This window comes from Macrotis lagotis, chromosome 3, assembly GCF_037893015.1.
Source record: "Macrotis lagotis isolate mMagLag1 chromosome 3, bilby.v1.9.chrom.fasta, whole genome shotgun sequence".
In the NCBI taxonomy this organism is placed as follows: domain Eukaryota; kingdom Metazoa; phylum Chordata; class Mammalia; order Peramelemorphia; family Peramelidae; genus Macrotis; species Macrotis lagotis.
The window spans coordinates 126,115,171-126,128,741 of NC_133660.1; the positions used below are offsets into that span (position 1 = coordinate 126,115,171).

Consider the following 13,571-nt stretch of genomic DNA (forward strand, 5'->3'; position numbering starts at 1 on the left):
GTTTCTTTGCCTATACTCAGATTTGGGTTGTAGTACTTTTCTTCAAGGAAGAACAATAGCTCACCAGGGGAGTGTGGCCCTTTGTCACAATTCTGGGAAGGAAGAGAATGTTTATGATCACTCACTGACTAGAGCTCAGGCCAAAATTGCAGTAAACAGACTTCTTCTTAGATCACGCCTCTTTGGAAGAAGTATCTCTGAAAACAGCTTCACATAACCCCTGAAGCTTGGGACAGTGAATCCTTCACCCTGGAAGCAGATCTTAACTTTAACAAAGAGTTAAAAGTCAAGTAATAGGGGCAGCTAGGTGGTGCAGTGGATAAAGCACCAGCCCTGGAGTCAGGAGTACCTGGGTTCAAATCCAGTCTCAGGCACTTAATAATTACCTAGCTGTGTGGCCTTGGGCAAGCCACTTAACCCCATTTGCCTTGCAAAAAACCTAAAAAAAGTCAAGTAATAGATTGGGAAAATGAAGGAACAGAAAACAACTCTGACCTTAGAAAGTTACTATGATGACAAGAAAGATCAAAACACATTCAGAAGAGAAAAAAGACAAAGCTCCTACATCCAAAGCCTCTAAGAAAAATATGATTTAGTTCTGAAAGAGCTCAAAAAACATTTTGAAAATCACATAAGAAAAGTAGAGGAAAAATTGGGAAGAGAAATGAGAAGATATAAGAAAATCATGAAAAAATGAGTCAACAAACTTGGTAAAGGAGACCCCCAAAATACTAAAGAAAATAAAACATTAAAAGCTTGACTACACCAAATAGTAAAAGATGTACAAAAAAAAAATGTGAGGAGAAGAGTGCCTCAGAATACAGAATCGGCCATATGGAAAAAGAAGCACAAAAATTCATTGAAGAAAAAAACTACTTAAAAAGCAAAATTGACTAAATGGAAGAGGAGGTACAAATGTTCACTGAAGAAAATAGTTCCTTAAAAATTGGAATTGAGCAAATAGAACCTAATTTTTTTTTTTAGATATTTGAAATACAACTTTATTATGATCTAAATGGAAAAGGATGACAGTAACAAACAAGATTCACCACTGAATATTGTGATGGGACTGCAGCAGTCTTATATTTGAAACTCAAGGGGATGTAATTGAGGTCCAAAACAGCTAAATATGCAGGTCCAAAATATGAATTATATTTTTTTAAACTGCCACATTCACTCTGAAGCCCATTCATCTCCTTCAGCATCCCAAAGATTAAGCACATGTTCTGCTCAGCTATATAATAAAGTGGCAAACACGCTACACCACTGACATCACAGGACAGTTGCCTATAAAACTAGACCTTTGATGCTGGGCTCTAGCTTCATTCCCTTACAGGTCATCATCTTCATCAGGGAGTGCAGTTGTCTGGGCAATCTGTAAGTCCTGCTCATACTGTGCTGCCAGTGCTGGGTTCATGACAACCTCTGGAGGTGCAAGAGCAGGCATGGCAACAAACTCCAAATTAGGGTCTCCAATAAGTTTTCTAGCAAGTCAAAGGAAGGGCTTCTCAAAGTTGTAGTTACTTTTGGCTGAAATGTCATAGTACTGGAGATTCTTCTTCCTATGGAAGATGATTGATTTTGCCTTGACTTTTCTGTCCTTAATATCCACTTTGTTGCCACACAACACTAGGGATATTTTCACATACTCGTACCAGATCTCTATGCCAGTTAGGTACATTCTTGTAAGTAACTCTTGATGTTACATCAAACATTATAATGGCACACTGAGCTTGGATGTAATAACCATCCCTCAGACCACCAAATTCCTTTGCCCAGCTGTATCCCATATGTTGAATTTAATGGGACCTCTGTTAGTATGGAAAATGAGGGGGTGTACTTCAACTCCCAAGGTGGCTACGTACTTCTTCTCAAATTCACCAGTCAAGTGACATTTTACAAATGTGGTTTTTCCAGTACCTCCATCACCAACTAATACAAGTTTGAACTGCACTTGGGGTTCTCCTTGGGTGGCCATCGGGATGGTTCTTTACCATGCTCTAGGGCTTGGCCTCGGTCCCACCTCAGCTCCCAGGCTCGAACCTAATGATTTTAAGAGAAATAAAAAAAGCAATAAAACAAAGTCAAAAGAAAGAAAAGAGAGAAGATAATGTGAAATAATACATTGGAAAAACAACTGACCTGGAAAATAGATCCAGAAGAGATAATTTTAAAATGATTGGACTACCTGAAAGCCATGATTTTTAAAAAAATCTAGAGATCAAATATCAAGAAATTATTAGGTAAAATTGCCCTGATATTCCAGAGCTAGAGGGTAAATTATAAATTGAAAGAATACATCAATCAACTCCTGAAAGAGATCTCAAAATGAAAACTCCCAGTAATATTATAGCCAAATTCCAGAGCTCCTGGGAAGAGGAGAAATATTGCAAACATTCAGAAGGAAACAATTCAAATATCACGGAGTCATTTATCACCTTTTACCATAGAGGAGCAGAGGGTTTGGAATATGTTATTCCAGAAGGGAAAGGAGCTATGATTACAACCAAGAATCAACTACCCAACAAAACAGAGTATATTCCTTCAGGGGAAAAATGGCTACTCAAAGAAATAGAGGACTTTCAAGCATTTCTGATGAAAAGACTAATTGAATAGAAAATTTGACTTTCAAATACAACATTCAAAAGAAACATAAAAAGATAAATAGGAAAAGGAAATCATGATGGACTTAATAAGATTAAACTGTCTTCATTCTTACATGGGAAGATGATACTGATAGCTCATAAGAACTTTTTTTTTCATTATTAGGGCCTTTAGAAGAAGTATATATAGACAGAGGGCACAGGTATGAGTTGAATATAGGGGATGATTTCAATTTTTAAAAATTTCTTTTTTCAATCTGGAGATAATTTTTGGCATACATTTTTGTAATATTTTCTCCCTCCTATCCTTCCCTCACCCTACCCTGGGATAGCAATTAATCAGATATAGGTTATAAATGCAAAATTGTGTTTTATATATGTCCATGTTCACACTGTGAAAGAAGAATTAGAACAAGAAGGGAAAAGCAAAAAACAAAATTAAAAAAAGTGAAGATAGTGTGCCTTGATCTGCATTCAGGTAACATAGTTTTCCTTTGGGAAACGTCATCATAGATTTGATCATTGTACAATGTTGCTAAAAAGTTATACAATGTTCTCCTGGTTCTACTCAATTAACTCAGCATTCATTCATGTAAGTCTTTGTAGATTTTTTTTTTATATCCACCTGATTGTTTCTTTTAGAGCAATAATATTCCATTATATTTTTTTGCCACAATTATTTATCCACTCCCCAATTGATGGATAGTCCCTCAATTTCCAATTCTTTGTCACCACAAAAAGGGATGTTATGAATATATTTGTACATGTGAGTCTTTTTCTTTTTTTTGTGATCTCTTTGGAATACAGACCTAGTAGTGATATTACTAGATTGAATGAATGGTATTTACAAAAATAAAATTAATTGGTGAGAGAGGAGTATACTGGGAGAAAGGGAAAGGGAGAGGCAAAATGGGTTAAATTATCTCACATTAAAAGAAGCAAGAAAAAGATATAATAATAATGGAGAGGAACATGGGGGGAGTGAGTGAACCTTACCCTCATCAAAATTGGCTCAAAGAGGGAATAATAAGCACATACAGGTAGGTATAGACATCTGTCTTTTACTATAGGAAAATGGGGGTGGGGTGGGGAAGAGGATAAGAGATGGATGATACAAGGGATGACAACTGGGAAAGCGAGGAGTCAGAAGCAAAACATTTTTTTGAGGAGGGACAAGTTGAAAAAAAAAGAGAGAAAATAGCAATAGTAGCTGTAAAACCATTTTAAAGCAAGTTTCTCTGAAAGGCCTCATTTCTCATACATATAGAGAACTGAATCAAATTTATAAAAATAAGAGCCATCCCCCAATTGAGAAATGTGGAAATAACACTAAATCTGTGTCCCAAAAGAGATTAAAAAAAAAGAAAAGGATTTATAAGTATGAAAAATATTTAGGGTAGTTCTTTTTTGGTGGCAAATAATTGGAGATTGAGGATATTCCCAACAATTGAGGAGAGGCTATACAAATTCTGGTATTTCTTATGATGGAATGCTATTCTGCTATAAGCAAGAATGAACAAGATTCTCTTAGAAATATCTGGAAAGACTTGCATGACCTGATGCAAAGTTAAATGGACTGTGTACAAAGTACCAGCAATATTGTAGGCTGATCAGCTATGAATGACTTAGCTATTCTCAGCAATACAATGATCCAAGATAACTCTGAAAAACTTATGTTGAAAAATGCTATCCATCCCCAGAAAAACAACTGATGGAGTATGAATATAGAACAAAACATGCTTTTAAAACTTTCTTTATTTTTCTTGATTATTTTTTTCGAGGGGGAGCATATCTGTTTTCTTTCACAACATGATTATTATGGAAACGTTTGACTGAATATATAACCTATATCGAATTGCTTGCATTCATAAGGAGCAGTGGTGGAAGGGAAGGAGAGAATTTGAAACTCAAAGTTTTAAAAGTGAACATTAAAATTGCTTTTACAATGTCACTGGGAAAAATAAATACATTTTTAAAAATAGAAACAAGAAAACAACAGGATATTAACTAGGATACAAGATTAGGTAATTTAATTTCTAATTGGAGAAAAGATAAGGGACTTTCTGAGTTGGAGGGAGACAGTGAACAGAAAAAGAGGTGTAACTCTCAATACCCAAGTTCTGTATTCAATCAAAGGAATAAGAAATAGTAACTGATCAACAGGGTCAATTTTCAGATAAAACATGTAGTTTTAGAGATATATAATTGTGAGAAAACTCCTTGCATCCATCTTCAGAACTGAATGAATTTCAGGTCAGCATAATCTAGCCTTACTTGAGCACCTAAGTAACAGCCAGGTAGGATTAGGTTCAAACAATGCAATAAAGTTTTCTCACAAGCCAGAAATTGGACTAGACACAATTGAATAGAAAGGAGTTGGGCTAGATCTGGAATTGTATCACCTCATGGAGTCAGCATAATTCCCACAATTCTGTCAATGGTCTTTCTGTTTTTGTTTTTGTGTAGACACTTATCCACTGGTTTGTGGTTTCAAAGTACTCGTACTTGATACAACAGCATGGGAGATTACATTGGTTTCAGGAAGGGCACTCAAACTATCCCTAGGTCTTAGGTGTCCCTGCTCTCTCTTATGTATTAAAAGAGGGCAATTATATTGTGTGACCTACAGGACTGTTGGGGTGGGGAGTATTTAAATGTCCAAGACCAAATTCAAACTCAGGTCCTCCTGACTCCAGGGCCCATGCTCCATTTTCTGCACCACCTAGCTGCCCAGAAGGTTTCTACTTTTTATAACTATGATTTGTCAACAGAGAATTTTTGAAATATATTAAAAAATTAATTAAATTAAATTGGGTGAACAGTTTAGGTGAGGTCACCTTTAAGCAAGACAATTTAGCAATTGAGTAGGGTGTTCTTAATTGTAAATAGATCAAAAGTTTGCCTCCTTAATCTCTTCAAGTGTTCTTAAAGCTATCTTCATTGTTTTGAAGATCTTTTAGGGTAAGGCACTCCTTTTACTGGAATGACAGATGTCAGCTACCCCACCCCAACCTGAATCTCTCCCCTGTCCCACCCCATCTTGAGTTCCTCCCAGCCTATACCTATTTTGCTCCTATGCTGGTTGGGGCAACCTGGGTTGAGAGGCGATATACTTCTTTGATTGAACAAGTCAAAAGTCATGTTTCAGATCATGCCTTCTGATGGTCAAGACTATTTAAAACTGACATTAGCCCCCCCCCTTTTATTTAAAGATTTTATTTATTTTGAATTTTACAATTTTCCCCCTAATTTTACTTCTCTCCCCCCACCCCCAACAGAAGGCAATTTGTTAGTCTTAATATTGTTTCCATGGTATACATTAATCCAAATTGAATGTGATGAGAGAGAAATCATATCCTTAACGAAAAAACATAAAGTAAAAGAGATAGCAAGATCAGACAACAAGATATAAGGTTTTTTTTCTAAATTAAAGGTAATAGTCCTTGGTCTTTGTTCAAACTCCACAGTTCTTTCTCTGGATACAGATGGTATTCTCCATTGCATCAGTCCCAAATTGTCCCTGATTGTTACACTGATGGAATGAGCGAGTCCATCAAGGTTGATCATCACCCCCAAGTTGCTGTTAGGGTGTACAGTGTTTTTCTGGTTCTGCTCATCTCACTCAGCATTAGTTCATGCAAATCCCTCCAGGCTTCCTTGAATTCCCATCCCTCCTGGTTTCTAATAGAACAATAGTCTTCCATAACATACATATTCCACAATTTGTTAAGCCACTACCCAATTGGTGGACATTCACTCAGTATCCAATTCTTTGCCACCACAAACAGGGTTGCTATGAATATTTTTGTACAAGTGATGTTTTTTACCCTTTTTCATCATCTCTTCAGGGTATAGGCCTAGTAGTAGTATTGCTGGATCAAAGGGTATGCACCTTTTTGTTGCTTTTTGGGCATAGTTCCAGACTGCTCTCCAGAAAGGTTGGATGAGTTCACAGCTCCACCAACAACGTATTAGTGTCCCAGATTTCCCATATCCCTTCCAACAATGATCATTGTCCTTTCTGGTCATAGTGGCCAGTCTGAGAGGTGTGAAGTGGTACCTCAGAGATGCTTTAATTTGCATTTCTCTAATAAGTAATCATTTAGAGCAATTTTTCACTTGACTATGGATTGCTTTGATCTTCTCATCTGTAAATTGCCTTTGCATATCCTTTGAGCATTTGTTAATTGGGGAATGGCTTTTTTTTAATTTGACTCTGTTGGCTGTATATTTTAGAAATGAGTTCTTTGTCAGAAATATTAAATGTAATCAAAATCACCTAGTTTGTTTTTAGTGATGTTCTCCACCTCTTCCTTAGTCATAAACTGCTTCCCTTTCCATAGAGCTGACATGTAAACTACTCCTTGATCTTCTAGTTTGCTTCTAGTATTGTTTTTTATGTCTAAATCCTGTATCCATTTTGATCTTATCTTGGTATAGGGTTTGAGGTGTTGATCTAATCTAAGTTTGTACTATACTAACTTCCTATTTTTCTAGCAGTTTTTATCAAAGAGAGAATTTTTATCCCAATAGCTGGATTCTTTGGGTTTATCAAACAGCAGATTACTATGATTGTTTCCTGCTATTGCAGCTAGTCTATTCCACTCGATTTCTTAGCCAATACCAGAGAGTTTTGATGACTGATGCTTTATAATATAATTTTAGATCTGATAGGTAGGCCTTTTTTTGAGGACCTGGCTCTAGCTAGACTTTCTCCTTTCCCTTCCACCTCCCCCCTTCCTCCCTCACACTGGCTAAGTTCATGACTTAGAGAAATATCAGTAAATGTACATGTTAACTTGATTCTATTTTGCTTTTTCTTAAGGTCAAAACACTGGTAATATTTATTCTTGAATAGGATAAACTCTGGAAAGGTTAACACATATTTATTTCCACCATACCTCAGTGAGGACCCCCCCCTCTTCATTTGGGGGACACTTTAGCAGTTTTCAGCCTCTAGAGATTAGTTTTGATTGGTAGAGATTTGTATGTAGAAACTGGGTGAAGGATGATTAAGGAATTGGGATTTGTGGTGGAAATGATTCAGGATCTGAGTTAATTCTTTCAGCTAAGTGAGCCAGCACTTCTAATTTACATTTTTTTTCACTTAAACCTTTTGTGTGACTTAGGAGAAATTGTTGGGTATCTAAATTCAACTCAATTAATTTAAATACCTAGTATATGAAGTCATTGGGGATAGAGAGACAAAAATAAAATGGTCCCTGCCTTCAAGAAGCTTCCAGTCTTATTGGGGGGTTTCAATAAGCACATGGAGAAATAAATATGGAATATGTAATAATTTCAGAATAGAGAATGCACCAGCAATTTGGTCAGTATCAGATTGAGGTGAGAATCAGGAATAGCCTAGTGTAGAAGGATGATCTGTGACCTGAAAAAAATGGGAATATCTTTTTTTTTGCAAGGCAAATGGGGTTAAGTGGTTTGCCCAAGGCCACACAGCTAGGTAATTATTAAGTGTCTGAGACCAGATTTGAACCCAGGTATTCCTGACTCCAAGGCCGGTGCTTTATCCACTACGACACCTAGCCGCCCCAAACGTGAATATCTTAAAAAGGAATAATACAAGTATGGCAAGGGTTGCAGCTCTTACAAGAGAAGAGGTGAAGCCTGGGCTAGGTCCTAGGGAGATTCTTGCTAAAGACCTTAAACAGTGACCTTAGGAGTTAATTTAGCAGAAAAAGTTTGTGAATGAGTCAGAATGTGAAGATGAAAATAATCATGAAGAGGAAGGTAAGTCTGACTAGTATGAAAATCTAGTGGGAAATATTTGGGTAGTAGAGTGGGGTTAGATTAAAAGGTAGGTCTTTTAATGATGAGTCAGTAGTGGCAGATTTGGAGCAGTTAGCAGTCTGGAAGTATTGTACATTCTTAAACAAGAGAGTAATGTTAGATTTGCCCATGGAGGACAGGAAACATTGGAAGATGGAAGACTAAGAGAGAATAGTTAAGAATGTGCTATTAGTGCAGGCTTGAGGTGGTATAGTGAACCTGGTTTCAGACATTTATTTACTGGGTGACCATGAGCAAGTCATTTAATTCTGTTTGCCTCAATTTCCTCATTTGCTAAATGAGCTGTAGAAGGGAATGGTAAATCACCCCAGGATTTTGTGAAGAGTTAGAGTCAACTGAACAGAACAACCCACAACACTTAGCATAGTTCCTGGATCAGAAGGATACCTAATAAATGTTTATTGGCTATTGACTATGATAAGGATCTAGTTAGGTAGGAATGGGCATGGTCTCTAATCCTGATATTTTCTAGTTACTTTATTGTTTTCAGGAATACCTCTGTCTAGTTTAATGATCAAATTAAAAAAAATGTATTAACTTTAATTTCTTAAGGATTTGTGAGCTTTCTTCTTTTTTGGGAAAATAGCTTCAGCTTCAGATTTTGATCAAATCTCTGCTTAGACATATTAAATTTACCATAGACTAAAGTTTGGTATGGGATGAATTTAAAAACCACCAAGAACATGCCAAACTGAATAGACATAGAGTTTTCTGTATGTGATAATGTCTAGTCCGATGGGCTTCTTCCTCCCCGTGGCATGAGTAGGAACACATAGACAGAAATATGTTGAAGTTCATTAGAAGCTGATCAGGAATTGGACCAACCCTGGGTTTATCCTCATTTGAACTATTCTATTTGAAAACAAGGTGTAAGCAAGGTGACTGGAGTTAACTTACCCAAGATTGGTACAATGAAAAAGTTCTGCCCTCTTTATCCTCCTGAGAACAAAACCCCCAGACACCAAAACAACTCTGAACCACTCAGAATTAGATGAAATCCTGGGCCAGACTGTTCAACTTCATTTCTTAGGAAGAATCAATATTGAGGTCCAGATGTTTCTTTTTTTTTGGCAAGGCAGTGGGGTTAAGTGACTTGCCCAAGGTCACACAGTTAGGTAATATTAAGTCTGAAGTCAGATTTAAACTCAGGTCCTCCTGACTCCATGGTTGATGCTCTATCCACTGCACCACCTAGCTGCCCTTTAGGTTCAGATGGTTTTGAACTGATCAGAACATTTGATAGTTAGACAAAATGAGTATCAGTTTCTATCTCTAGGACTTGAAAATTCTGACCAGATAAGCAGACTATGTAAAATAGTAGTAATTATCATTCTAAGTCTATCTTCTTATCCCCCTTCTCCTTCTCCTTTTCCTTCTCCTCCTCCTCCTCCTCCTCCTCCTCCTGCTCCTGCTCCTGCTCCTGCTTCTGCTTCTGCTTCTGCTTCTGTTGCTGCTGCATCTTCATACTTTTAATAGAATTTTACCTCTAATTAGATATATATGTTCTACCTTAACTGTCTTCCCTCCCCAATTTTCATCTTTTTCCAGTTTTCTGGTTTAGAACCCTGTCATTTATGCAGTTTCCTAAATAGAATGTAATTTCTTTCTTAAACACACTGCCTTCTTCCTGGTCATGAATTTTTAAATTCCCAGAAGAAAAAGATGGAACTGTTTAAACTTGATTTAGCACCTAGCATATATACAGATAGGTGCCTGCCAAAATTTTCTGACAATGATCTAAAGGTTTTTATGATATATAATTGAGAGTTAAGGTGCTCAAATAGAGTCCAAGAAGCTGCCAAAGTGATTTTTCTAAGGGGGGGGGGGAAGATGAGAAATGAGAAAAGGTCATCAGATTTAGTTATTAAATCATTGGTGACTTTGGAAAGAGCAGTTTCAACTGATAAATGATAAGCTTGGAAACCGAGATTCCAAAGGAGTGATCAATGAGTAAGAAAAAGAGAAGTAATGAGAGTAGAAAAATGCAAAAAATCATTTTACAGAAGTCCATGTAAAGGATGGATCCCCTCAAATGCTGAATAAATGTTCTTCTGAATCTTAAAAGAAAAACTTTGCAACAGTGAAACACAGATACAGATATACACAGACACAAATCACCTCAATTCCTGAAAAAAAGCAACAAAAACAATAGCAAAAATCAAACCCATACTGTATTGTATATTTTCAGCTTATTTAAAACAGATGAAAATACTTCCCCTTATTTCATTCTTGTATGTTCAAATAAGTGGGCTAATGTCTTTATCCAAAAGTTTCAGATGCATAATTTTTGATTAAAGAAGATATATTTTTCATCACAAAATTAGTAACCATAATTATAAACTTCAAAATAAACAACCAAAATAAATATATTTTAACCCTTAGCCTCCCTCCCAGCTTTCCTTCCCCCTGTTCAGTGTTGCTTGTATTGATTTCTCTCACAACCTCATAAAGGTCTTTTTATATTTTGTTGTATAATTCATATTTCCCTTCTTTTAGGGCACCATTCCTTTATATACCCTTAACATACCATATTATTTATCTAGTCATTGATGGAAATATAAATTGTTTCCAGTTTTTTTGTTCCTAAAATAAAAAAAGCTATGAATATTTTTGTTATAGAGAGAACCTGTATTCTTTGTGATGATTTTTGAAAGAGCTCTATCAATGAAATTGCAGAGTTGAAAGGTATGAGTTTTGTGATTCATATTACATATTGATATGTTTGTTGCTTTTAAAAAGGTTTGCATTACTCTATGGGTCCATCAATAACATATTAGAAAACCTGTCTCCTGAAAGCCCTGACAATACTGGTTTGTGATATTTGGAATAAGGTGGTACCTTGAGATCATTTTGATTAGCAGGGACTTCAAGCATTTTTCCATATTATTATTAGCAGTTTAACTTCTTATTTCACAAATTTTTCATTTCTTTTGACAGCTGATTCATTGACAAATATGTAGTATTAATATTTAAATATGTATATTTAGTTATTTATAGATTCTAACTATTGGACCATTGTTTGATATATTTATTCTTGAAATAATTATTTTTAATTGTAATAGGGGCAATATACAGGGGGAAAAGACTGGGGAAGGGAGGCTGCTTTCATGTAAGGATTGTATCCCAGAAAATAATGTTTCTTTTCATTTTTAAAGATATTGCTTTTTTCTTGGGTAAAATTCCTTATCTTTGTGTAATCAAGTATATATCTATTTTGTCTTCAGCTACTTCTTCCATTTGTTTGACTATTACATAAATGTCCCTCATTTCCATCATTGTCATAAATGTTATTCTTTTATTCTCAGCTTTTAAAAATGTCTTAAAAATGCATTTAGATCTATTGTAAGTTTATTTCCTATGTTGGGAGTTGTGTATTCAGAACCATTTTTCATCATATAGTTATCTTGTTTTCCCAGAAATTTTTAATAACTCTGAATGATTCTCTATCATGATATTGTATGGGTTCATCAAACATTAAACTTTTATTGGTTTTTTTTGAGTTCTATTTCTGGTTTTTTATTCTCTTCCTTGATCTATTTCCTCTATTTTTTTCCAGCACAAACATTTTATGATATTTTTATATAGTATTTTAAAGCACATTTTAATATCTGGTAGTACTCTTCTCAATTTTCTGTTTTCATTTCCACAGTTCTTTCATATTTGTTCCTTTATCAATTTTTTAATGACTTTAATTCTATAAAATAATTGGTACTTTGGTACTAATTAAGTTTTAGGTTTTTGCAGGGCAATGGGATTGAGTGGCTTGCCCAAGTCCACAAAGCTAGGTAATTATTAAGTGTCTGAGGTCACATTTGAACTCAGGTCTTCCTGACTCCAAGGCTGGTGCTCTAGCCACTGTGCCACCTAGCTGCCCCTTAATTGGTACTTTGATTTATATTGGATTAAATCTATATTAGCTTAGGAACCATTTTGCTCTATATGTTTAATCTGATCATGAGCAGGAAATATTTCTCGCTGTTTAGTTCTTACTTGATTTCAGTTCACATTGCAGTTGTTTTTGTATGAGTCCTTTGTATGTCTCTCTAAGCACTTAGGCTGGCCATTTAGTCCTGTTCAGCAAAAGGATTTAAATCTTGAGCATTTCCATGATCATCTGAAGAAAGGGAGTCAGCTTTAAAGCAGAGGATACCATGCAGTTATTTTTCTCTTAGTATATAATTAATATGATGCTCTTAGCTACTTCCTCTCCCAGAGCCTGGAAATCCCCAGACACAAAACTGATCTGACTAGGAAATAGTTCTTCATATACTGGATTAAGGACTGTAATGTAGAATTTTAACTTTGAGGCTTAACCTTGAGGCACATTGGGGAAATGACCAGAGTCCAGGGTCAATTCCATGAGATGTGTGTCACTATGTGTCACCATAACTATTTTGCAGTTTTTCTTGTTTTGGGATGACTTCAGTTGTCTCACCCTCACACCTCCTCCATTGCAATCTTTGAGTAGGATTTCTAAAACTATGTTAAATAAGAATGGATAACCTTACTTAATACTTGTTTATATAGAAATATTAACTCATTATTTCCAATTTATACTTTTTATTACTTTGTGGATTCTTCTATAATTGCATTTAAAATTTTTTTATATAAGCGTGTTTATTTAATTGAAAGTTTTCTTCACATTCTATGATATAATTGTATAGTCTTTATTTTTGCCTCTTGATAGGATTTAATCTATTGATGGTTTTCCCAATAATCAATCAATTTCATATTCCATTTATAAATTCTATTTGATTATAATGGAGAACCATTTTTGTGAATATTTTACTTAGAATTTTTGTATCAATTTTCAGTAACAGTATTGATGTTATTTTTGTTTTTAGCTTTGTCTTTGCATTAAGGATTAATAACATATGTGCTTAATAGAAGGAGATGAATAATCCATAGTTTTCTGTGTTTTGAAACAGTTCTTGTAATATAGATGCTACTTGTTCTTTTTTTTTTTTAGTTCTTTATAAATTTTTAGGATTCACTTCTGAATTCATCTGGACCAGTGTCTTTTTAATAACCTTCTCTGATTTTTTTCCTGAAGCTAGGTTTTCCAACTTTTGATTTGCTAGCTTGAGAATTTTAAACTTTAGTTCTTCAATTTTTTTCTTATTTTTTCTTACATGTTTCATGTATTGATAAAAGAGT

General features: G+C 35.2%; 1 pseudogene; it reads right to left on the bottom strand.

Moving 5' to 3' along the window:
• Nucleotides 1-1,330: 1,330 nt before the first annotated feature.
• On the bottom strand, nt 1,331-2,020 carry LOC141516233 (GTP-binding nuclear protein Ran pseudogene; annotated as a pseudogene).
• Nucleotides 2,021-13,571: the final 11,551 nt, after the last annotated feature.